At 41.4% G+C, this 26,642-nt stretch overlaps 1 protein-coding gene across 1 annotated transcript in view; it reads left to right on the top strand.

The window, feature by feature from the left end:
• The window catches only part of LOC114289370 (small RNA degrading nuclease 3), a 66,999-nt gene extending 42,189 nt beyond the window's left edge, over nt 1-24,810 (top strand). The window contains exons 7-8 of the mRNA XM_082908842.1: nt 24,269-24,373; nt 24,723-24,810. The gene's annotated coding sequence lies outside the window, so the exon portion shown is untranslated. The remainder of the gene's footprint in view (nt 1-24,268; nt 24,374-24,722) is intronic.
• Nucleotides 24,811-26,642: the final 1,832 nt, after the last annotated feature.

Genomic DNA, 26,642 nt, shown 5'->3' with positions numbered 1-26,642 from the left:
CTGAAGGATGAAATACGCAGACGTGGGTATGGTGATATCAAAGTTCAAATAGGAGGTGGTAAGCAAATAATCCTATCCTTTCAATCAGTGGAAACTATGAGGGAGAATTTATTGCTAATGCAGGAATGGCTTAATGATTGGTGTGATTCGGTAGAGGAGTGGGAAGAAGGCATGGTCTTTGAACAGGTGAGGCAGGTGTGGATTAGTTGCTATGGGGTGCCATTGATCCTGTGGAATAATAACACTTTTTGCAACATTGGTCGAGAATGGGGTGAAGTTCTTGAAATGGATGAGGACACAATTAATCTGTCAACTTTCCACTACGGGAAAGTAAAGATAGAGACACGATGTATGGACACCATTAATCACACAATCAACCTGGAGTGTAATGGTGTATTTTATCCAGTAAGGATTTGTGAGGAACAAACAATAGTTTCAAAAATAGTGAAAGAACAGTGCATCTGTTAATCCTTTATGAGGAATAATGAAGTTAGTTCCAGCTTTGAGGAAGTAGAAAACACTGTTGTAGATAGAGGTAGCAGACAGGAGGAAGAAGATGATGATGTGGCAGTACATGTGGGTGTTGAGGTGGCTAAGGGTTGTGTAGTGGCAGAAGGGGATAGGCAGATAACCTATGTTTGCAGTAATGACATGGACGAGGAAACTAGATTGAGGAAGCTCTCGGTGGTGGAGTCGTCAGAATTGATGATGGGTGGGTTAGAGGAAGGCGCTGCACGTAAGGATGGTTCTATCAGGAGGCTCTGTCTAGGGGAGCCAGAGGGAGGTGGCGCACGCAAGGAGGATAGCTGTAGAGGTGATGATGAGGTTTTCAAATCTGGTTTTATAAAAAGTTTAAGTGGGCCTGTTGGGCTACAGCAGGGGATTAATTTAGAGGTGGATTTAAATAGGGCGCACTTGGAGTCAAGCAAGGAGGGGTCGGCCCAATGGGCTGAAAACTCAAGTAATTGGGCTAATCATAGCCTTCACTCTATAACTAAGCAGGTTAACAGGGTGGAGCAGCCCAAAGCATTGCAAAATAAGGTGAACTCAGCCCCTATCCATAGGAATAAGCTAAAGGAGATAGGAGAGGCAAGCAGAAGACAGAAAACTCTGAAGCAGTGGAAGCACAAAGAGGGAAAGAGATTTCTAAAGTCTACAACGAATTTACGAAAAGGGGCAGTTTTCAGATCTGCAGTAGCTGCTCTTTCACTATCCTTGGCCAGCAAGTCTAGTAGAGGATGTCTACGGATATCAGAGGCAGAATCATCAATTCAAATTGGAAAAGTCTTGGGGGTAGACTGTGATGGAAATGAGGGGGAGGTGATGAGTAAGCTAGAGGAATTGGAGGCCACGAATAAAAGAAAAGAGGTGAGAAGGGGAGGTGAAGAAAATTGAGCAGTGAGGCTCTAGGAGTTTTGAGGGGTAAACAATTTTTGTTATGAAGATACAATCATGGAATGTTAGAGGCCTTGGAAGACCGGAGAAAAGGAGAAAGATCAGAAGTAGTTTGGCAAAGAGGCAAATTAGCTTAGTGATGATACAAGAAACAAAGAGATCAAGCATCACAACCGAAGTAGTAAAATCCATCTGGCATGAAAACCATTTTGAGTATATGGCAGTAGATGCGGAAGGCTGAGTAGGTGGGTTGCTCTGTGTATGGAATCCAATGGTGTTTCAAGTACATGAGTGCTGTGGCAACCGGAATTTCATCCTAATGTCAGGTACTTTGTTTTCCTTGTTTAATTGTGTGATTGTTAATGTCTATGGTCCAACAGATGTGGCCAAAAGGCAAGAAGTTTATAGCGATCCCGGTTGTCCCTCTACTATTCTGTCGTGTTCCGGACTTGGTTCCGTGAAGTTGGTAGTTGTATCTATCTTGTTGTCATCCTTTGATTCCGCTTGATTGAGTTTTAGGATGTTTTGGGCAGGGTTGTTACAGGTTGGTTAGGCCTTGGTTTCAATTTCTTGTTGCCCAGTTTTTAGGCGGTCCGCTCGAGCGGGTCTTCTTGCGCTCGAGCGGGGATTGCACACTCCCAGTTTTTCGTGTCCCTGCAAAACTTCTGTAGATGTGATTTTTACGCTCGAGCGGGTTTCTTTACGCTCGAGCGGCGGCGCTCGAGCGGGTACTATGGCGCTCGAGCGGGTAGTACCTTTTCGATGTAAGTTCTGGGAGGGGGAAATCTACGCTCGAGCGGACTGGTTTTCGCGCTCGAGCGGATGTGCTTTATTCTTGTGTCATGGCGCTCGAGCGGGCCTTTTTGCGCTCGAGCGGACCTAGTTTTTGTTCTTGACGCTCGAGCGTTGTGTTTTCCGCTCGAGCGGGAATGTCGTATATCAGTTGGCTGTGGGACAGTTTTAAATCACTTTTTCTCATTCTTTCCCTCTCTTACTTTTCCAAAAAAGCCATTTGAGAGCTCCTCTCTCTAAAACCTTAACTTCTCTCTAAGTATTGATCTAGCTAGGGTGCTTTCCTCACCTTTGGCCTTTACAAAAGAGTTGTTGATCGTCGAGGGCTATCTTTTGATCTGAGAAACTCGTGGTTTGGAGCAAGTTCGTTTTCATGATCTTCCTCGTTGGGTGTCATCTTTTGAGGTAGGGGTTCCTACTTACTCTTATGGTCTTTGACCTAGATTTTTAGTTGTTTTGATAGAGTGTTGAACTTGGGAAATTTTGGGACTTAGGGTTTCAAAATGTGTAAAAAGGGTTTTGTGATTTTGGGTTCATAACTTGTATTTTGGGTTTCAAAGTGATGATGTAGTTGTTGGTTGGTGATATTGGAACCTTCGGGTTAATATCTAGAGTTGGGGGTACAAGCCCTAATTTGTTGTTTAAAATTAATTGGTATAATTAATTTGGGAAAATTGTGAACTTACGGAATTGAGTTGGAAATAATGAAATTGGCTCATTATGTTGTGAAATGATGGAGTTGGATTTATAAATCGCTCGCTTTTGAAAACATTGATATTTTATTTGTTGGAACTTTTATTATCTGTTTAGAAATAATTGCTTAGGCTACCGGTGGAGGGTAGTTTTGATTGTTGTAGACAATGCATGATGATTAGGCAAACTAAAACTAATCAATTGGATATGTCATAGAGTATGACGGTTGATAGAATACATTAACGTTATGTATTGATTGATTGCGTATATAACCTTTGTGTATATATGTTGTGTGTGTGGGAGGAGATAGGGGATGTACTCCACGGTTTAGGGGAAGATAGGGGATGGACCTCTAAACCGGATGTTGTTTGGGAGGAGGTAAGGGATGGACTCCACTGATACAGCTCATATGCTTGTCAGATAATGTGTTGATACAGCTCGTATGCTTATCTTTGGAAGTGTTGATACAGCTCATATGCTTGTCACTGGATGTGTTGATATAGCTAACATGCATATCTGTTGAAATGTGGATACAGCTTGTATGCTTATCTGTTGAGATGTTGATACAAATAATATGTTTATCTGTTGTAAAATGGGAAATGTTTAATATGAGTCATTGTCTCATATAAGTGGTTGGCCAGGTTCTGAGCCATTGATGTAAATTGTGAAATTGATAAGAAATGAAAACTGAAATGAAACTTGAACATAGCGATCATGAAGTGGAAATGGATTATGAATTGGTTTATGAAAGATGAACATTTATCAATTGCTAATGTCTTAGTCATTGCTCATACTGTGTTTAGCATATCTCTACTGGGCGTTGGTTCACCCTTTATGGGACATTATTTTCAGGTGCAGGTAGTATGCCACCCCCAAGAACATAGCTTGGATGATGATGAGAGTTGAAGACTCTTTCTTTTGTTTATTTTGATGTATTACATGTAAATTCAAGCCAAGGGCTTAATATGTATTGAGTTAGTACTCTTCTTTTTTGTAACCAAGCATTAACTTGGAAAGTTGTAAGCCCTTAGGGCATTTGCTTTTGTTGTTAACATGTAATACAGTTGTAAGAATTACTCTGATGAATAGAAATGGTCGATTTCTTTTGTATCAATGCATGTCTAAAATGTTGGTTTAATGTTATTATTTTGAGGGCATTACAATTTGGTATCAGAGCGTACCGGGTTTGAATGCTTTGGGTACGTGGGAAGTGATTAGGATCAGAATGGGTTTGTCTCGCTTGATAGAGACTTAGATGTAGTGTCATATGCTATGTGCTTAATTGATAACATGCTTATGTGACTATATGGGTATGGGATTTAGTTTCTAGGATGTTGATTGGATCCTTGGGTTTCTGTGAGTCTTGTTGGAAAGGCACTTGATCAATGCTGTTTCTAACCGGAACTCTAGTAATGCCTCGGGACTATCATTATCCGGAAATGAAATTCGTAAGTGCTTATGTGTTTATGTGCTTACGTGGAGTGAATTACAGTTGTCCATGCATTAGGACGCGAGTGTTATAGCTTCGGCACATTTGTGAATGTGCTAATAGTCTTGGTTACCTTTATTAGGATGTCAGGATGAGGGCGTGGTAGGCGTGGCAGGCATGGTAGGCAGGAGGTACCTGTACCGGATGACGTTCCGGCAATGCAGGAGGGTGTTGGTCAGGCCAACGTGGCCGAGCCAGCGAGTCAGCAGGCTATGGGCGCCTTGGCCCGAGAGATAGCGGGAGCTTTGGGTATTCTTAGAGCTGAGAATCAGGTTGCTGAGGCAGGATCTTCTTTCTTGAAGAGGGAATTCTTCCGGTCTAACCCGGACGAGTTTGTTGGGGATCCGAAGGAGCCACTTAAGGCTGACGAGTGGTTGGAACAAATGGAGAAGACGTTCGAGATGCTGGGCGTCGAGGACGGGGCTTTGAAGGTGACCCTGGCATCCTTCCAGCTGAAGGGAGATGCGGGTCAATGGTGGAAATACGAGAAGGGCAGTGTTGGTGGTGCATGGGAGGCGTTTGTGACTGCTTTCCAGGAGAAGTTTTTATCTTCAGCTGCTATGGAGAAGCCGAGGGAGCAATTTTGCCAGCTTAGACAGCAAGGCTTGTCAGTGGCCGAGTTTTAGGCTACTTTTACTAGTTTGTCCAGGTTTGCACCTGAACTGGTGGCGTCCGAGGAACGCCGTTGCTTTGAGTTTGAGCGGAAGTTGAGGCGAGGCCTCAAGTTGAGGGTTGGTGGATCTTTCATCCGGGAGTATAGGTGTTTGGTGGATGCGACAGCTCATATGGAGCTCATGATGCAGGAGGAGGATGAGGGGTAGAAAGGCTCCAAGAGGGGCCAAGATGGTCAGGGTGATGGCAGGAGACAGAGGGGTTCTAACCCTCAACAGTCTCAGGGCGGTGTGGCTAGATCGACCTTTCCAGTACCGAGTACGGGCTCTGGAAGAGGTAGTCAGGGAGGCTTGACTTGTTTTGCATGTGGCCAGCTGGGTCACAAGTCTTCGGTTTGCCCGCAGAAGGGAGGGGGTCAGCGAGCTGCTTCTTCTTCAGCTAGACCTCAGGGCCAGAGTCAGGGCAGGGGCCAGCCTTTGTCTTGCAATCAGTGTGGTCAGCCTGGGCACCTGAAGAGGTATTGCTCGCAGTTGAGTGCTACTTCAGGAGCGTCTGGTTCTAGACAGACGCAGGGATTTCAGCCAACTCAGTCTGTGCAGGCCTCGAGGGCCAATCCGGGAGCTTCGTCATCCCAGTCAGTGCAGTAATCGTATGCTTCGAGGGGTGAGCAGGTGGATCAGGGGCCTACAGGGCGCGTGTATGCTATTACCGCGCAGGATCTAGTACCGGCTCCATCAGTAGTGAGAGGTACTTTTCTATTTTGCAACTAGGTTGCTAGTGTGTTGATTGATACGGGTGCATCTCATTCTTTTGTGTCTGCTGCATTTGCATCTGTTTTGTAATTGGAGTTGGCGCAGTTAGCATCTCCTATATGTGTAGTATCGTCTATTGGTGGTGAGTTGATCTTGAAACAAGGTGTTAGAGGTTGTGATATAGAGGTCGCCGACCATAGGCTTCCTTTTCCTTTTGTTGTCATGCGTATGAAGGGTTTTGATGTTATTTTGGGTATGGACTAGCTATCATCATACCGGGCTGTTATTGATTGTTACTGCCAGAGGGTCACGGTTTGTACCTTAAGCGGGGAGTGTTTCCATTTCTTGGGGAATCGGGTATGTAGTGTGTTGCCACTAATGTATGATCCGCGAGGGCGGAGTGAGCTTAGTCGTCTGCTTGCTAGCTTTTTGAGTGGTGAGTGTGATGAGACCCAGATTGTATTGCCGAGGGTGGTTTGTGAGTATTCGGACGTTTTTCCCAAGGATCTCGTTAGTTTGCCACCTCACCGAGAGATAGAGTTCTCTATTGATTTAGTGCCCGGCACAGCGCCGATTTCTATGGCACCTTATCGTTTTGCCCCAGTCGAGTTGAGTGAGTTGAAGATTCAGCTCCAGGAATTGCTAGATAAGGGTTTTGTTCGCCCTATTGTTTCGCCGTGGGGAGCACCGGCCCTCTTTGCTAAAAAGAAAGATGGTGCCTTGAGATTGTGTATAGACTACCGGAAGTTGAATCGGGCTACGGTCAAGAATAAGTACCCTATGCCCCGTATTGATGATCTGTTTGACCAATTGAAGGGTTCTCGTTGTTTCTCTAAGATAGACTTGAGATCGGGTTACCACCTGTCACGCCTCATACCCGCCCCTAAAAGTTTGGGCATGACTTCTTTAGAGACGGACATGTAACCTGGTAATTTAACATACGGGGCCTTATCAGAAGCGTAAAAATAAATAGATAAATAATAATGAACAATTAAACTCCATTGAGCTACTCCTACATGCCAGGATCTTATTCATCACATGCATTATACCGGATAAGTAAAGTCTCAACTATATCCCAGAATATGTACATACGCATTTACAGTTCCAGCCCTAAAGTCGGGCGTATACAAAAACAAACATGAAAGGTATATACAACCACTTTAGATGGACACTCATAAGCAAACCAACATCTTGACAACTTGAGAAATTAAATGACTTAAACAGTGCCTGGACATATGGAGGTTGACAAAAAGAAAGCAACGTCTTGGCTAAGACTGACCGCCTGTTTGGTGACCTACAGAAACAGACATAACAGAGGGTGAGCCGAGCTCAGTGAATAGTATGATACATAAATGCACAATTTAAACATAGTACATAACAATGCATAAGTAAATGCGCAGATCATGTAGTTAATCTGTTCCTGTTCTCATTTCATATGGCCTTAGGCCCAATCCTGCAACATAAAAATAATGGCTATAAAGCCTTTGAAACATGGTGGCACGAGGCCCTTGAAACGTGTGGCACGAGGCCCTTGTAACTTGTGGCATAAAGCCCTTGTAACTTGTAATGGCATAAAAGCCTCATAACTTGTAATGGCATAAAGCCCTTGTAACTTGTGATGGCATAAAAGCCTCATAACTTGTAATGGCATAAAGCCCTTGTAACTTGTAATGGCATAAAGCCTCATAACTTGTAATGGCATAAAGCCCTTGTAACTTGTAATGGCATAAAGCCTTATAACTTGTAATGGCATAAAGCCCTTGTAACTTGTAATGGCATAAAGCCCTTGTAAACATGTTGGCATTAAAGCCCTTGACAATGGCATGAAGCATATTTAAACTTGTAACATATACATGAAACATACCTAAAACATCCTTGAACTTGTAATATACTTGAAACCATACTTGAAACATACTTGAACTTGTAATTTACCTGAAATCACACTTAGACCATACTTGAAATATACTTGAATTTACAACATGCGTGAACTTGTAACAGGCGTATACTTGTAACATATTTGGACTTGTAACTTGCATAGACTTATAGCATACTTGGACTCATAGCATACATGAACTTATAACATACTTAAACTTATAACATATTAAACTTGTATATACTTGAACTTATAAACTTACTTAAACTTGTGCATACTTGAACTTGTCACATATATTAACTTGTAACATTCTTGACTTATAACATACGTAATCTTGTAACAGACTTGAGCTTAGAACATACGTAAACTTGTGAACATTCATTAAGTCATAACATAACATATCAGAAAATAGGGCTTTTCTTGTCATATTATGTCATTAGTGTGCACCTAACATAATAGAATAATTCATATTCTTATGTAGTCACATAAGGATGTTAAACCTTTGCATTCATGTGTAACACAACCAAACAACTTCAGATTCATATGGATTCACATAGTTTTTTTTCCAATTATTTTGATTCTTCGAATATGAACATCAGTTCCACTTATCCTTTAAGAAATCACAAAGGGTGCTTATAAATAACAAAGGGTTAATATTTGTCATTAACAGAATAAAGGATTCCAAAATCATACCGACGTACGCGAATCTTTCAGTGTTCATGTCAGTTCATATTGAATTCCAATTGTCATAGATGTTCGTATAACACTTACAAAGAACAGAGCATTAGTAACAATAATTATCAACAATAGATAAACTATACATTTTTGTACTACTACTCACAGTGTTTAGATGCTAGGTCCGTCCCTACAGATAACCCTACACAATTCAATTCTACAACATTTAACACAATTCGACATAATCGACATAACCCCACATAATTATTATTATCCAAGATAATCCACACTATTTAACATTATTCAACTCAATACTACCAATTATAATTCCACATAATTCAAATTAATTTGCTAAGACTCAATTCAATATTCCGTAGCCAAGTTTACATCATCCACATCGTCAACAAACCCTTCCTCTCAATCTCCTTTCTCATTAAGACATGAATTACCATGCTCATAACAAAGTTCATTCGCAATTTTAAACATAATTCCCAAGTATCACCAAATTCCAATTAAATTTGCATATACATGATTCAATACCTCAATTTCATTATTATACTTTCAATTTGGGTTAAATCTTTAGTTACCATCTTTAATCAACCTAGGGTTTCAAGAAAATATGGAGATTTCAAGAAATAATCAAACTTATTAACCCAACACTTTTTATTTCAACTTTTCCATTGATTATACACCTAGGACTCATAATTCACCATTTTAACCCATTAATTAACTCCCAACATCTTCAAATGAAGAGTATTCAAACCCTTACCTCAATAATCAAGCAAAGAAGTGAGCTTGAGAAGAAGCCTTCACAAATCAAAGTTCTAATCGGGTAAAATCGTCGATCCTCCCTTGTTCTCTATCCTTGATGCCAAAAACCATGGTGGATCGTGAGCAAAGTAAAGGGATTCAAGGATTTGGGGCTAGGGTTTCGGACTTAGGCAAAGAGGAAGGAAGAGGGAAGAAGAAAAATATGAGAAATGATCCAAAATTCCGTTTTTAAAGCTGCTGTCCCGCAAAACCTGCTATTCCCGCTCGAGCGTCCCAATTCCCGCTCGAGCGTCCCAATTCCCGCTCGAGCGGACCTGCTCCCATCACAGATTTCAAAACTTCAACAGGTATAACTCCCCCATCCGGACTCCGTTTTAGGTCGTTCTTGTGCCCAAATTGAAGCCCCGAGAATACGCTTTCCAATGGTTCTAACCTCACATCCAAATTCCAAGTGTGGAACAAGAAAAGGGCAAAAGAGTGATGGTTGGTCGTAAACGAATTATTCAAATTAAAGTTTTTTGATCCAATCTTACTTTACCATCATATTATCATCTGAATCAATACTCCAACATAAGATAAGAAGGTTCTAAATATACTAATAGAAATGTCCAAAAACGAACCTACGTGCCTCAGAAATTTAAACTTAACCAAGAGACCCGCTCGAGCGCCCAAACTTGCGCTCGAGCGCGCAGACCAACAAGGTAGTCTGCTCGAGCGTCTAATCCCCCGCTCGAGCGGGAAATCACAACTCGCAGAATCTCAGGCCGCCTGCAAAATTTGCTGGGAACCCCAAAATTACGCTCGAGCGCCAACTATTCCGCTCGAGCGGAGGGAAAATTTTCAAGTTTCTTGGTAAAGGTCACCAATCTAGTTTCAAAGGCATAATCCAACGGATAATTCTTCAATTCCAATGGCAAGCACATTAACCCCTAATTAAATAAGGATAACTTTCTATACGCACTTTGGGGGCATTACACCACCAGTTGAGTGTCAGGGAGGAGGATATTCCTAAGACGGCATTCCGTACGCTGTATGGCCATTATGAGTTTCTGGTGATGCCATTCGAGCTTACCAATGCACCGGCAGTCTTTATGGACTTGATGAACCGGATCTTTCGGGAATTTTTGGATCGATTTGTAGTCGTTTTCGTGGACGACATTCTTATCTATTCGCCTTCTGAGGATGAGCACGAGGAACACTTGAGAGTGGTGCTTGAGTTGCTTAGAGCCCATAGGCTATATGCCAAGCTTGGGAAGTGTGAGTTCTGGCTAGGAGGTGAAATTCTTAGGCCATGTGGTATCCGGGCAAGGGGTGTCTGTTGATACATCCAAGGTAGAGGCAGTGCAAGATTGGGCACAACCTAAGAGTGTGTTTGAGATCCGCAGTTTTCTGGGATTAGCTGGGTATTACCGTCGGTTTGTGAAGGATTTCTCCAGGCTAGCTTCGCCGTTGACTAGATTGGCGCGGAAAGGGGTTAAGTTTGTGTGGAGTGAGACTTGCGAAAAGTCGTTCCAAGAGTTGAAGGTTAGATTGACCACCGCTCCGGTTTTGATTATTCCGGAGAGAGGGTTGGGTTATGCGGTTTATTGTGATGCCTCACGAGAGGGTTTGGGTTGTGTGTTGATGCAAGAGGGGAAAGTGGTAGCTTATGGCTCACGTCGGTTGAAAATACACGAGAAGAATTACCCTACACACGACCTAGAGTTAGCAGCAGTGATTTTTGCCTTGAAGATTTGGAGGCACTACCTTTATGGTGAGAGGTTCGAGGTGTTCTCGGACCACAAGAGTTTGAAGTACCTGTTTACACAGAGAGACTTGAATTTGAGGTAGAGGAGATGGATGGAGTTCATTGAGGACTATGATTTTGAGTTGCACTATCACCCGGGAAAGGCCAATGTTGTGGCCGATGCCCTTAGTAGGAAATCCATTAGTGATGTAGCTTGTATAGCCATCCGGGAATGGGAGATGTTGGGTGCGCTTGGCGGGTTTGATTTGCTTCTGGACGAATCTGTTGAGGCTGCGGCCTTGTTTTCTGTTGTCGCGCAGCCTACACTTGTTACTCGAGTGTTAGAGGCACATAGAGGTGACCTTGAGGTAGAATCCCTCCGAGTGAAGATCTTAAATGGGAAAGTTGAGAAGGGTTTGATGGTGTATCCCGACCTGAGTGTGAGATACCGAGACTGTTTGCTTGTGCCGGAGTCTTGCCGAGAGGAAGTACTTCGAGAGTTCCATCATTCTCGCCTTGCGGTGCATCCGGGAGGCACTAAGATGTATCGAGATTTGGGTCGCCAGTTTTGGTGGCGAGGTATGAAGAGAGATGTGGCTGTTTTCGTATCGAAGTGCCTTATTTGCCAGCAAGTGAAGGCCGAGCATCAGAGGCCAGCGGGTTTGTTGCAACCCTTGCCTATTGCTGAGTGGAAGTGGGAGCATGTCACTATGGACTTCGTTGTAGGTCTTCCGAGGACTCAGCGGGGTAGTGATGCTATTTGGGTGGTTGTAGACCGGTTGACTAAGTCGGCGCACTTCATTCCTATGCGCGTGAGAGATTCGGTAGATCATCTCGCCGACTTGTATATTCGGGACATAGTGAGATTGCACGGGGTCCCGGTGACGATCGTCTCCGATAGAGATCCTCGTTTTACTGCTAGGTTGTGGCAGAGTTCGCAGAGTGCCTTGGGCACTAAGTTGACCTTTAGTACGGCTTATCATCCTCAGACTGACGGGCAGTCCGAGCGTACTATTCAGATCCTTGAGGATATGCTTCGAGGTTGTGTCCTTGACTTTAGTGGGACGTGGGAAAGGCACTTACCCTTGGTGGAGTTTGCCTACAACAACAGTTTTTAGTCTAGCATCGGTATGGCACCGTTTGAAGCCTTGTACGGCCGACTGTGTAGGTCTCCAGTGTGTTGGGCCGAGGTGGGTGATGCACCTTTGTTGGGTCCGGAGTTGGTTAGGGAGACGACGGAGAAAGTTGAACTTATCCGTAGGAGGCTTGTTACAGCCCAGAGTCGCCAAAAGAGTTATGCCGACCGTAGGAGGAGGCCTTTGGCGTTTGAGGTAGGTGATCATGTCTTCTTGAAAATATCACCTAGGCGAGGTTTGATGAGGTTCGGGAAGAGTGGGAAGTTATCCCCTCGGTTTATTGGTCCCTTTGAGATCCTCGAGAGGATTGGGGAAGTGGCTTATCGTTTGGCGTTGCCGCCGTAGTTGTCCGGAGTGCATGACGTGTTTCATGTGAGTATGCTTCGGAAGTATGAACCGGATCCATCCCACGTATTGGATTGGACCGACTTGGAGGTAGAAGAGGATGCCTTGTATGAGGAGAGACCGGTTCAGGTCTTGGATAGGCGGGATCAAGTCCTGCGTGGCAAGACCATTCCTTTGGTGAAAGTTTTGTGGAAGCATCACGGAGTGGAGGAAGCCACTTGGGAACGTGAGTTGGAAGTCCACGAGAAATATCCGGACTTGTTTGTTGATGTGTGACCATGTAATGGAATTTTTGTATTATTGTTGAACGTTAAGAGCATTGTATGTGTCTTACGTTGTAAAACATTGTGAGTGTTTTGGTTAATGGAAGTTTGTTTTAACATTGTGTATGTTAAGTATATTGTGGAAATGCAAGCATGATGATAATGTTGCATGTGTTATGGAATTATGAAAAATGAGTTGAAATTGCTAAATTTCAAAAGAATGCATGTTGATAATGCAGGTTGTTATGAATAATGTGTATTGCCTCTTGAAAAGAGATGGGATTGACTGGTAATGGGTCGGGTTGTTTAATATTATGTTGTAATATTGTTGAGAATGGAGAAAACCTGTTTTTGAAAAACTTGTGTTTAATTTCGGGGACGAAATTCTTTAAGGGGGGGAGGTTATAGTGATCCTAGTTGTCCCTCTACTATTCTGTCGTGTTCCGGACTTGGTTCCGTGAAGTTGGTAGTTGTATCTATCATGTTGGCGTCCTTTGATTCCGCTTGATTGAGTTTTAGGATGTTTTGGGCAGGGTTGTTACAGGTTGGTTAGGCCTTGGTTTCAATTCCTTGTTGCCCAGTTTTTAGGCGGTCCGCTCGGGCGGGTCTTCTTGCGCTTGAGCGGGGATTGCACACTCCCATTTTTCCGTGTCCCTGCAAAACTTCTGCAGATGTGATTTTTACGCTCGAGCAGGTTTCTTTACACTCGAGCGGCGGCGCTCGAGCGGGTACTATGGCGCTCGAGCGGGTAGTACCTTTTCAGTGTAAGTTCTGGGAGGGAGAAATCTACGCTCGAGCGGACTGGTTTTCGCACTCGAGCGGATGTGCTTTATTCTTGTGTCTTGGCACTCGAGCGGGCCTTTTTGCGCTCGAGCGTTGTGTTTTCCGCTCGAGCCGCTCGAGCGGAAATGTCGTATATCAGTTGGTTGTGGGACAGTTTTAAATCACTTTTTCTCATTCTTTTTCTCTCTTACTTTTTCGAAAAAGCCATTTGAGAGCTCCTCTCTCTAAAACCTTAACTTCTCTCTAAGTATTGATCTAGCTAGGGTGCTTTCCTCACCTTTGGCCTTTACAAAAGAGTTGTTGATCGTCGAGGGTTATCTTTTGATCCGAGAAACTCGTGGTTTGGAGCAAGTTCGTTTTCATGATCTTCCTCGTTGGGTGTCATCTTTTGAGGTAGGGGTTCCTACTCACTCTTATGGTCTTTGACCTAGATTTTTAGTTGTTTTGATAGAGTGTTGAACTTGGGAAATTTTGGGACTTAGGGTTTCAAAATGTGTAAGAAGGGTTTTGTGATTTTGGGCTCATAACTTGTATTTTGGGTTTCAAAGTGATGATATAGTTGTTGGTTGGTGATATTGGAACCTTTGGGTTAATATCTAGAGTTGGGGGTACAAGCCCTAAATTGTTGTTTAAAATTAATTGGTATAATTAATTTGGGAAAATTGTGAACTTACGAAATTGAGTTGGAAATAATGAAATTGGCTCATTATGTTGTGAAATGATGGAGTTGGATTTATAAATCGCTCGCTTTTGAAAACATTGATATTTTATCTGTTGGAACTTTTATTTTCTGTTTAGAAATAATTGCTTGGGCTACCGGTGGAGGGTAGTTTTGATTGTTGTAGACAATGCATGATGATTAGGCAAACTAAAACTAATCAATTGGATATGTCATAGAGTATGACGGTTGATAGAATACATTAACGTTATGTATTGATTGATTGCGTATATAACCTTTGTGTATATATGTTGTGTGTGTGGGAGGAGATAGGGGATGTACTCCACGGTTTAGGGGAAGATAGGGGATGAACCTCTAAACCGGATGTTGTTTGGGAGGAGGTAAGGGATGGACTCCACTGATACAGCTCATATGCTTGTCAGATAATGTGTTGATACAGCTCGTATGCTTATCTTTGGAAGTGTTGATACAGCTCATATGCTTGTCACTGGATGTGTTGATATAGCTAACATGCATATCTGTTGAAATGTGGATACAGCTTGTATGCTTATCTGTTGAGATGTTGATACAAATAATATGTTTATCTGTTGTAAAATGGGAAATGTTTAATATGAGTCATTGTCTCATATAAGTGGTTGGCCAGGTTCTGAGCCATTGATGTAAATTGTGAAATTGACAAGAAATGAAAACTGAAATGAAACTTGAACATAGCGATCATGAAGTGGAAATGGATTATGAATTGGTTTATGAAAGATGAACATTTATCAATTGCTAATGTCTTAGTCATTGCTCATACTGTGTTTAGCATATCTCTACTGGGCATTGGCTCGCCCTTTATGGGACATTATTTTCAGGTGCAGGTAGTATGCCACCCCCAAGAACATAGCTTGGATGATGATGAGAGTTGAAGACTCTTTCTTTTGTTTATTTTGATGTATTACATGTAAATTCAAGCCAAGGGCTTAATATGTATTGAGTTAGTACTCTTCTTTTTTGTAATCAAGCGTTAACTTGGAAAGCTGTAAGCCCTTAGGGCATTTGCTTTTGTTGTTAACATGTAATACAGTTGTAAGAATTACTCTGATGAATAGAAATGGTCGATTTCTTTTGTATCAATTCATGTCTAAAATGTTGGTTAAATGTTATTATTTTGGGGGCGTTACAAAGTTTGGGCAAATTTTGCTTGCTTGAAGGCTTCTTTCTTGGGGCCATGGTGTATAGGGGGTGATTTCAACGAAATAAGGAATACTAACGAACGAATTGGGTGCTCTAGAAGAGACCGAGGAATGAGGGACTTTAACTCTATGGTAGAACAGCTAGAATTGATTGACCTACCAATGCTTGGGAGGAAATTTACCTGGTGCAATTCACAAACACGTGAGAAATGAAGTAGAATTGACAGATTTCTCCTTAATTATGAGTGGCTCCAGAATTTCAATTTTAAGTTATGGGGTCTACCTAGGTTGGTATTTGATCATTGTCCTAAAATATTGATGGAGGGTGATAGGGATTGGAGTCCTAGACCGTTTAGATTTCTGAATGCCTAGGCCAGCCATCCCAATTTTGTAGCATTAGTGAAGCAAACATGGTCAGAATCTTAAGTGGAAGGGTGGGCTGGTTACAGATGTCTCATGAAGTTCAAAGCCTTGAAACAAAAATTGAAAGTGTGGAACACTGCTGTGTTTGGTAAGGTTGATTCTCAGCTTAAGGTAGTTGAGGAGAAAGCCCATGCCATTGAATTAATTGCAGAAGAAAGAGCTCTTTTAGGCAATGAACAAGCTAGAAGTCAGGAATTAATGGGTGAAATCTGGAGGTTAAACAAACTGCTGGAACGGATCTGGTTGTAAAAGTCTAGAATCAAGTGGGCCACACAAGGGGATAGGAATACAAGGTATTTTCATATAATGGCATGTAGCAGAAACAACAGAAACCCTTTGTGCTCTATTCAGGTGAATGGCTCAATGGTAGAGGAGCCTCTGGCAGTCAGGCATGAGGTGAAGATGCACTTCAGGAACCATTTTTCTGAATATTGGGCCGTTAGGCCTAAACTGACTGGCCAATTTAAAAACATAGGAGGTAGTCAAGCAATGGATCTGTTGGAAGCAGAGTTTACTGAGGAGGAAGTGAGGCATGTTATTAAGAGTTGTGCAGGCAACAAAGCACCTGGGCCTGATGGTTTCAATTTGAATTTCTTTAAGAAATGTTAGGGAATAGTCAAATATGAGGTAATGTATTTCTTTGGTGAGTTCCATCAGAATGCCAATCTGGTTAGCAGTTTAAATAGCTTGTTCATTGCGCTAATACCCAAAGTGGAGAGCCCATCAAGCTTGAATGACTATAGGCCCTGTCACGACCCAAACCCGCCCCTAAAAGTTTGGTCCATGACCGGCCTGTACATAGGCCTCAAAACAGAATTTTAGAATAATATTTAACCACATACGGGCCTTAAGCGGAAGCAATATCAATAAAAGACAACATCCATTGAGCTTGTGCATACATGATGGTTTAATTGGATTCAAGCATTTAAATACATTCCCATAGTTATATATACAATCACAGAATTTATATAGATCTCACAAACACTTATATAAGACTTAATAATTTATATGACTCCCAACACAAATTAAGGTCTCCATACGGAGACATACCCCAAGTGACTTGGCGGACAGGCGAACCTCAGTACCACTCTAGTGTCAATCCCCGATGGCTCACCTACATAAATATACATAATGACGGGGTGAGCAAGGCTCAGTGAATAATAGTAGTGTAAGGAGGTTAATTAAATAAGCAAAACCTTAGATAAATTAAATAGACAGATACCAAACTATACACAGATCTTATCCATCTATATTTCAATGCGGTCTCAGGCTCACATGTAATGCAGACTGGCTTCAAGCCCATATGTAACACAGATCAGCCTCAGGCCCATGCAGAGTACAAAACGGCCTTAGGCCCAACAAATTATACAGAACGGCCTCAGGCCTAACAGATCTTACAGATCGGCCTTGGGCCCATATATCAACAGATTGGCCTCTGGCCCAGATATTAACAGATTGGCCTTTGGCCCAGATATTAATAGACAGAACGATTCTAGGGACAAAGATATCATAGTTCCATATTACACATACATTCCATTTGTTCATCATGAATCAATACATTTAACTTGCAGATAACATAATGTTAATATTAACTATTAACAGTAAGCAAAACGTACTACTACAGTACTACTATAGTACTACTACTCAATAGTGCACACAGATTTTCCCATGGTTTATTATAAGTCAACATAGTTGTCTCGCGAATAACAGAACATTAATAATAACGATTAACAGAAGGCAAATGTATCACTATATTAATAGGGACAGAACAATTCACATCATAACGGCCTTGGGCCCACGTCTATTACTAGCGACAGAACGACCTTAAGTCCATATCAACGCCATTATTCACTCATATCCATTAATTTGATCAAAGCATAATATCAATGGAATAGGCCATTCACAAATAACAATACATAAATCATAAACATAGGAGGTAAGTGAAACAAATCGTTACACTATTATTACTCACAGTGATCAGCTCCCGGTAGTAATGGGACGATGTCCTTGTCTGGACCTATAACACAATGCACATAGCATTATAAGAACATACCTGATTCCTTACTTTACTCTTTAATCAGTTAGTCATATCGGTACTAAACTCATTAGTCTTTAATAAGTCATAATCTATGTCACAGAAGATAGGAGGAATCGATAGAAAAATGGTTCAGACGAAGAAACGGTACAAACCGGTAAACAGAAAGTGAACAGTCGTCATTAATTTGGGAATAACTATTTATGTATTTAGAATTTGGGAGTAATACCACCACCATTAGAAACTAGACTTCGGGGGCTTGATTTTAGGCTCAAGAATCACTCAAAACGGAGTTCAGATGCAAAAGATATGCTTGTTCAAAGTTGGCTGAGCGGAGCTGTCCCTCGCACATGCGGGAAACAAGGCTGCACGCGCGGGAATGGGGCCGCATGTGCGGGACGACGTGCTTTTTTAGCAGATTCAACTTTGGTTTTGGGCATAGACTGCCGCACGTGCGGGAAGACCTGCCGCACATGCGGCTCTGGACAAATTTTCAGTCTGAAAATGGCTCTTTTTGCTCCAACACTTGGTTTTTTCCCATTTTAAAGCTTTGTTCTTAACATAAATCACTCAAAAACATGTAAAATTATCTCATAACATGATAAACTAACATCAATCAAGTGTAATTCCATTTTGAACAAATCAATCCTTGCCTCAAAAATAGAAATTCAAGTCTCATCTTCTATATAATCAAACTTCAATAATATATACCCCAAAATCATACAAATACCTCTTACACATGGTTGATCTTCACACCAAAACTTGGTATTCCATGTGTCATTCTTAAGATTGAACCCAATTCAAGCAAATTTAAGGAAATCAAGGTTCAATTCCTTGAGTTTAACTCATTTCATTCATAACCCAACACAGTTGTTCATTTACATATTATTTTTTCCAAGTCAATCCTTGATTTCATGTAGTAGATGAATTATTTACAAAGATAATAGTTGAAGCCACATACCTTAACTCAATTCCTTGTTTCTTTCCTTTAATCTCTTCAATTTTCCAAGCTTCCATGGATAATCTTCTTTCCCTCTCTTCTTTCTCTTTCACGGTTCTCTCTCTCTTCCTTAGATATTTTGTTTAACTTCAAAATGATAAGCTCCCAACTCACATGGCCTATCCATATATGTATACATCACACACTTAAGCTTTTCACAATAAGGAAGGCCAAACATGCCCTTACGAATCGCTCAAAATCAAATTTCAATTAAACTTTCCAGATGACTCTAAAAATTATGCTGATCATAAATATGTCCTCTATTCTGATTTCTGAAGCCTCTAAGGCCTTCAATTTACAGTACAAAGTTAACCACCCAAACATGCGTTAACGAGTCAGACGAATTAACTTTCCAATTAATTTTCCCAATTAGTTCTAAAAATTCCCATTAACATATCCAAATACTCAATTTTAATTTCTGAACCCATAAAGGCCGGTACTTTCAATTTTAAAGCCGTAATTCAACAAATAATTCCCCAATTCGAACAGATATCATTAAATTAAAATGCATTAACTCACAAGAGCATAAAGGTAATTTCTGATACGGATTTTGGGGTCATTACAGGCCCATTAGTCTTGTTGGCTCCCCGTACAAAATTTTGGCTAAAGTCTTGGCAAATAGGATGAAGCAAGTAATGCCAAGGATTATTACTGAGACTCAATCAGCATTTGTGGGAGGAAGGAACATTCTGGATTGGATCCTTATTGCTAACGGGTTAGTGGATGGGTGGAGAAAATCGAATAAGAAAGCTTTGGTGTTGAAACTAGACTTTGAGAAGGCTTATGATTCCGTTAATTGGGATTTCTTGTTCAATATGTGCTCTAATTTCGGATTTGGGGAAAGATGGGTGAAATGGATGAAAATTTGTGTAACATCCACAAAAGTGTCAGTTCTAGTGAATGGCTCACCTACCGAGGAGTTTTGTCCACAGCGAGGGCTCCGACAAGGTGATCCATTGTCCTCTTTTCTTTTCAATATAGTTGCCGAGGGTTTGAATATCTTGTTTGATAGAGCCAAGGAAATCGGTCTAATCAAAGGTGTTGTCATTGGTAATCATGGGGTTAAAGTAATGCATCTGCAATTCGCTGATGATACAATATTGTTCTGTGAAGCTGAATGGGTGGAAGTGGTGACTATTAAAAGAATACTCCGGTGTTTTGAACTAATATCAGGGCTGAAAATTAATTATAATAAGAGTGTGATCGCTGGTATTGGCGTCGATGAAGAGTTGATGCAAGCTTTTGCTTCTCGATTAAATTGTACACACCAAAATCTGCCTCTAAAGTACCTTGGTCTACCTCTCGGAGCTAATCCTGGCAGGAAGAGTACTTGGAAGCCAGTCTTGGATAGATTCAAAAAGAAATTACCTACATGGAAGAGAAGGTTGCTTTCGTTTACGGGGGAGACTGACTTTAATTAAGCCAGTTTTGAGTAATTTACCCCTTTACTATTTGTCATTGTTCAAAATGCCAGCGGGAGTGGCAAAAGAAATAGACAGAATCCAAGCAAATTTCTTAGGGGGGAGATCCGATCTTAGAAGGAAAGTGCATATGGTTAGTTGGGAAGTCATTACCAGGAGCAAGAATTTGGATGGATTGGGTATTAGAAGGTCCACAGATATGAATATTTGCCTACTGTTGAAATGCTGGTGGAGGTTTGGGGTAGAACACCAAACTCTGTGGAAGGATGTTATCTGTCAAAATATGGTATGGGCGGTGGTAGCTGGCTGCCATACATGGCAGGAAATTTTAGAGCTTCAAAATTTGGTCTGATATAATTTGTGCAGTTAGAACTTAGCATGAGGTGTACAACTACTATCTTGAAAATACCGTAATCCAGTTGGGGAATGGTAGGAGAGCTCAATTCTGGTAAGGCAAATGGATGGGTGAGGTGTGTCTTAAGACTGAATTTCCCAGATTATTTTCTCTGTCCACTAGTAAGTATGGAACAATTTTTGATTTTAATAATAGAGGAGGAGAGACTCAGGAGTGGAGTTTGGAATTTAGGAGGCCTTTGCTGGCGTGGGATGAGGAGGAGGTAGGTAGGTTATACACCTTCTTAAGGTCTGCACCAGCCATTAGAGCCACTAGATTAGATGTTTGGCTGTGGAAGGCTGATCCATCTGGGGTGTTCTCGGTTGCATTAGTGTATAAAAGCTGTGAAGTACTCTTGGGACCTGTTAGGACAATGGCAATGGAAGTCTGGAACAATTGTGCTCTACCCAAAATAAAATTCTTTGGGTGGTTGGCTTGGAGAGGCAGGGTGAAAATAGCAAGTTTCTTGCAGAGAATAGGGATATTAGAAGTGAATGCAAATGTGGGATGTGTCTTCTGTCAAGTTGAGGAGGAAACAGCTCAACATATCTTGCTATGTTGCCCTTTTGTTTGGCTGTTGTGGTCTCATATTATGAAATGGTGGGGTGTGCATCGGGTTATACCCAACTCTGTGGAAGCGTTGCTCCAGTGGTGGTCTTTTTATAGGATGAAAAAGAAGGAGAAGCTGATATGGAAAGTCATACCTCTGGCTATCTGTTGGTCTACATGGAAGAATAGAAATGAATGCGTCTTTAATGGTTCTCGGCCAAATCTGGAAGATTTATGTGAGATTGTCAAAGCTAGAATAGCTTTGTGGGTTAAGGCATCCCCAGCCAAAGTGGATTTTTCTATTAATGATGTAGTCTTTAACTTGCAGCAGGTCCAGTTCTGTATTAGGAATGGGAGTTGATTCTGCAGCAGTTATCTGTGCTGGTCTACTGGTGTAGTTTATTGGCTGCAAGTAATCTGCTGGCGTAGTTTATTGAGTTTAGTTCTCTGGGTGTTCCTGCTGGAGTGTGTCTTTGCCTGGTTAGTTTGGGCGCTGTTTGGTGCTAGTTTTGTATAGGAAGAGGAGGGCTGCAAGTCTTGGTGATTGATTTGGTGGACTGCTCTGGTGGTTCCCATAGTGCTAGTTGATGAGGAGTGTTTTTGGTACATTAGCCCATAACTGGTATGATGGTGCTGGTCTGAATTTGCTAATAGGTCTGTGTTTTGGATTCTGGTGTCTTGTTTCCTCATCGGTGGATTGCTAATCTGTCATGTTGACTGCAATGGTGATGTTGGGTTGTTATGTTGGGCTGCTTTGTTGGGCTGGTATATGGTCATGGTCTGAATTGTTATAGCAACTGCTAGATTGTGCTCTTGTTGTAGGGAAGGCTATCAGTTTTGTGCCTTCTATGCTCATATGTTGATTGCTGAACTAATAAGGTGATTGCCAAGCTGACTGCCAGTCTAAAACTGATCTGCTTTGTGTTTGCTGTGCTAAAACTGATCTGGAGGTCTGGATAAAATCTGGTGGTCTGCATCAGAGGAGTGGTTAGGTGTATTGTTTGTCTTCACCTGCTGGTTTTGCTTGTTGGTTCTGTTTTTGGTTGATTGGCAGTGTTTGTTAGGCGAAGTCCAGGCCAACAGAGGTTTAATGCTTGTTTGTCATGTGTGTTTGTGTATTGGAAAACAATGGTGTGCATCATAATGGAGGAGACATTGAGTATGATGGTGTTTGCAGTTGTGCTCATGTCTGCCTAGATGAAGTTTGATGTTGGGCTCAGTGGTGCAGTACTCAGTTTTAGCTATAGAGATTAACTCAGATGAAGGTGCTGCAGTTGTGCTGTTGCAGCCCAGCTGCTGCAGTTGTGCTGGCTTGAATACTAAGGTCTTATATTGCCTTACATGCCTGGGATTGCTATGCTCTTAGGTGCTAGCAATGGTAGGATGGCTGTGTTGGTTAGTTTGGGTTGGTCTGTCTCAGAGGAGTGTCTGAGTTTTGCTGTGTTGGTTGGTTGGTTGGTTTGTCTTTTCGTTGGTCTCTCACCAACTCTGTGGGTGCTAGCAAATGATAGGATGAGCTTTTTGGTGCTAATCTAGTTGGGATGATTTAGCTCATTGTGATGCTATTGCACTTTCTTTTTTCTTCATTGATGTAATTTTCCTTGTACGTTGTACTTGTTTATTTCATCAATAAAGTTTCTTTTTTGCTGATAAAAAAAAAATGTAGATCAGTATGCATAGTTGAATTGTTCTGTCAATTGTTTCACAGGTTGTGTTGGGATATGAAGTCGGGAAGGAGGGTGCTCCCCACAATTGTCTAGATGATGCAACTGCTGCAATGAAACTAGTTCTGGCCAAGATAGAGTCTGGATTTGGCAATGCTGTACCGCGAGTTCGTGAGGGTGTGAGTTTCGAAATTTAAGTCCTGCTTGCTTCCAAACGAATATAAGAATGTCAATTCATTGTATCTTTGACCTTGTAGGTGCCTGAGATCAAAAAGACAAAGCTACTTCTCCATAGGATACCAGTCAATGTGCCTGGTGAAGAATTACATAAAATTATTCCTGGAGACTTTACAATTGAGATCAGGGTCAGAATATCTATAACCGTTGTTTTAATTTATTGTTTGGATGAGCTTGATTAGTGGAACCCGGTAATACGTATTCCATGCATGTTACCTTGCCCATATGTTGGGACTATTGTTTATGTTCCTGCAAAGACCTCAGTACTATGCATTAGAAATTGATCCTGGGATTAGGATATCTCTTGACTGGGAAATATTGTTGACCTATTGCGAGATTTTCATTGCAATGAACTGCACAATGATAGCATTAGGTCTGTACTAAGGTTGTGTTGGCTAGGTGAATCAACCTTTCCTCATAATCGAGAAGCGGAATTAGCCCTTGGGCAACTTGAGAGATTCTGCTTATTTACCTTTCTTCATAAGCTGATTTAAGCAGAAGTTCCATGTATAAATTGGAGCAAACATGCAAGAATAATTTAAGCTAAAAGTTACCTGTTTTAAGCTGTACCAAACAGCTACATTGAACTACTTAAAGATTTTGATTTAATGTTTAGGGGCTTTGATAGTTTGCCCCTAAAAAGATGCTTAAAAGTGTAGTTGCCCCCCTAAAATATTTATTTGAACAATTTGTTCTTTGAAAATGTTTAAAACTACAATTGGCCCTCTAAAACTTCCCTTAGTTAGGGGGACATTACTACAGTTGATTTAAATTTAGTGGCAATTTGCTTCAATTAATCATTTAGGGGGTCAATTGCACCTTGAACATTTTCTAGGGACAATTTGCTCAAATTGATCTTTTGAGAGACCAAATCACACTTGAGCATACAGTTGTTAAAAGCTCTTAATTTAATTTAATTTTTTTGCGGCATCATTATGTGAACTGACAAGAAATTGACGATGTAAGAATAATTCTCAAGGATGAGATCTTTCTTGCCCGAAGGGTGGCCCATATTCTACAAATATTTGAAAAAATAGATGGTGGGCCAGCAACTTTTGCACTGACCATAACTTAACTTAGACGAACAATAATATTTGTTCCATACATCATGAAACGTGTCATAAGGTAATTGCTTATGCAAAATGTGAATATTGAGCTTGAAGGGAAAGGTCGATTTTGTTTTTGGCTAAACATCCAATTAAGTGCTTTTAATGATGTTATGAACTTATGACAGCATAAGGTAATGTATGCAACACAATGACACACACACACACACTTACTCTCTCTCTCTCTCTCTCTCTTAATATTAAAATTTAAGTATATTGTAGGCTCTTTTTTTCCCTGTTCATTATTGAAAGGCTGACGTGGTGAATGATTTGGTGGCAGCCCAACAAAAAGGCTGGAGGAAAGAAGTATTTTGCCTTTGCCAATTTTAAGAATCAAGAAGAGGCAGATCAAGCATTTGAAAATATCGATGGATACCGAGAAAAGGTATTTCCCGGATGAGAATTTCTCTATATCTTGCACAACTTCTACTATCTGGAAAAGATGGCCCGTGTACGTAGCTATATGTATATCCTTACTTTCCCTTGAAAGCAACAACTGAAGCTAACCCTGATGTCACATAGCTTTGCTAGTTTAGCATTAAAACTTCATCTCATCTCTAACACAAAGGTATTCTTCTTTGTTTAGGTGTGAAAACCTAATACTCCTGTAACTAGTGCCTTTGGCCTGTAATTCATTAGTGCCATCTCTATACAACATTTTCTTGTGATTTTTATTGATAAACTATCTCATGCATAGGAATTAAATTTTGAATTTTGTTGATGCCTTGTGTTAGGACTCGTATGGACTACCACATAAATGCGTTTCATTCCAATATGATTCTGGATCGATTGAGAGCTTTTGTGTTCGTAAAATAACAAGTGGGGATGTTCTTGGCCAAGTTTCATCGAAGAAAAGATCATTCCAAGTTGAGGAGACCACCACAGGCGAGTCCAAGAAGTTGAAGTCATGTTAGGAAGCTGGAGAGCAGACTAAGTGCAGACACCCCATTTTTGACCGTCCTCAAGACTTGGACGTCACCGTTTGAACACTCGGTGATTATCCATGTTGTGTTCGTTTAGAGTTCCCGGAGGTTTTGGCTCGCGCGCCCTGCCTCAGGATCTCCGAACTTGACCGTCTAGTGTCTGGTTTCACACCGAACACTTGTGTTTTGCCTTGGAAGGGCAGGGAATGCCTTATGAGGCATCCCGACACACCACCGGCAGTGGCTGGAGGCCACCGGATGGCCTTTTTCTTCCATCGGCACTTTTGTTTGCCGGTCGGCACACTTTATTGCCGGTCGGCATAATTTGTTGCCGGTCGGCACTGTTTTTTGCCGAAATGGCATTTTTGGGCAACCGACCACTGTTCATCCACTTTATGGAGATATTTTGTGCCAGCTGTGATAGCTGGCACCAACTCTTCCCCCCTCCATACACGTGTATGGAGGGATCTCCCTCTAAGCAAGCTTGTTGAATAAGCTTTGCAAGAGGGAGTCTTATAAGAGGAGAGTCTTCCTCTTTGATCTAGGTTAGCTTCTTGCAACCAAAAACCAGACCTTTGAGATATAGATACATATTATCTCTATACCTCCCCCTCTCTCCTCCTTTGTGTGTGTTTCTTAGCTCAAAAGGTGATTTTCACCTTACTTTTGCACCATTGCACACACCATTACACCTTACTCCGAGATTGAGGGACTTGGGGGGTTGTTTCTTGAGTTTTTGGACTGGTTTTGATCCAAAAAAGGAGGCTAGACCATTTGTTCTTCAAAGGTTCTTCAAGGGTGAGCATTTTGATTTATATTCCCCAAACTTGCAATAGTTTTTTACCTATCTAGCTTGCTGTTTTACCTCTTGTGTATAACATAAAAAGGGCTTGTATTTTCCTGCTCTAGCACTTTCATTAAGGTCATTTTGTGGTTTGGGTGCAAACTCCCCCTTCTAAGCCTTGTTTGATCCATTTTGGTGCCTCTTTCATAAGGTTTTGTCCACTTCAGTGTTTTGGTCCTTTGACCACTGAAAATCAGTGTATTTTAGTGTAAAAAAAAAATGGTTTGAAGTCTTGCATAGGGGAGGGACACCCCTCTCCCTTCATGGTTTGTTTCCATGCTTTTTTGGGCTCAAAAGGGTAGCATGTGTGCTTGATGATCCTTGGCCTCATTTCAGAATTTTTTTAGGTATTTTAGGTCATATGTAACCTCTGTTTTTAGCCGGATTTGTGCCTCCTTGTATGCTTATAATACTTGCTTTGTATTGCTCCATTTTGCTTAGAAATACACCTCATGATTAGGCCATGATTCTTGTGTATGTTGGCTTAGTTCCATGAAGCTTTTAGTATTGTTTTTCCATGCTTAAAGTTTGTTGGTTATCCTTTTGATCATGCTTGACATGTTTGTTAGGGTTACTTTGTATTTTTGGCTTGAAAGCTTTGAGCATGTTGGCTTCTAGCATGCATGTTTGTGATTACCCTCATGATTTTAACATCATCAAGGGCCACATTTTAGCCCAAGAATCATGTTTGTATGTGTGCATGCATAACCTCTTTCATGCCTTGAGGGTGTGTCCTCTTATGCCTAGGAGTAGCCCTTAGTGCATTTGTTTCATGGGAGGTACTTTAGCTGTCATATTAGGAGGTTTTGGGGTCCCATTTTGCATGTAAAAATTCTGTTTTTACTTGTTTTAATCATGCCATGAGTGGTCATGTTGATGAGTGTGAA

This window comes from Camellia sinensis, chromosome 15 (genome assembly GCF_055761805.1).
Source record: "Camellia sinensis isolate YWXY chromosome 15, ASM5576180v1, whole genome shotgun sequence".
Taxonomy (NCBI): domain Eukaryota; kingdom Viridiplantae; phylum Streptophyta; class Magnoliopsida; order Ericales; family Theaceae; genus Camellia; species Camellia sinensis.
This window is presented reverse-complemented; position numbering and strand designations above follow the sequence as displayed.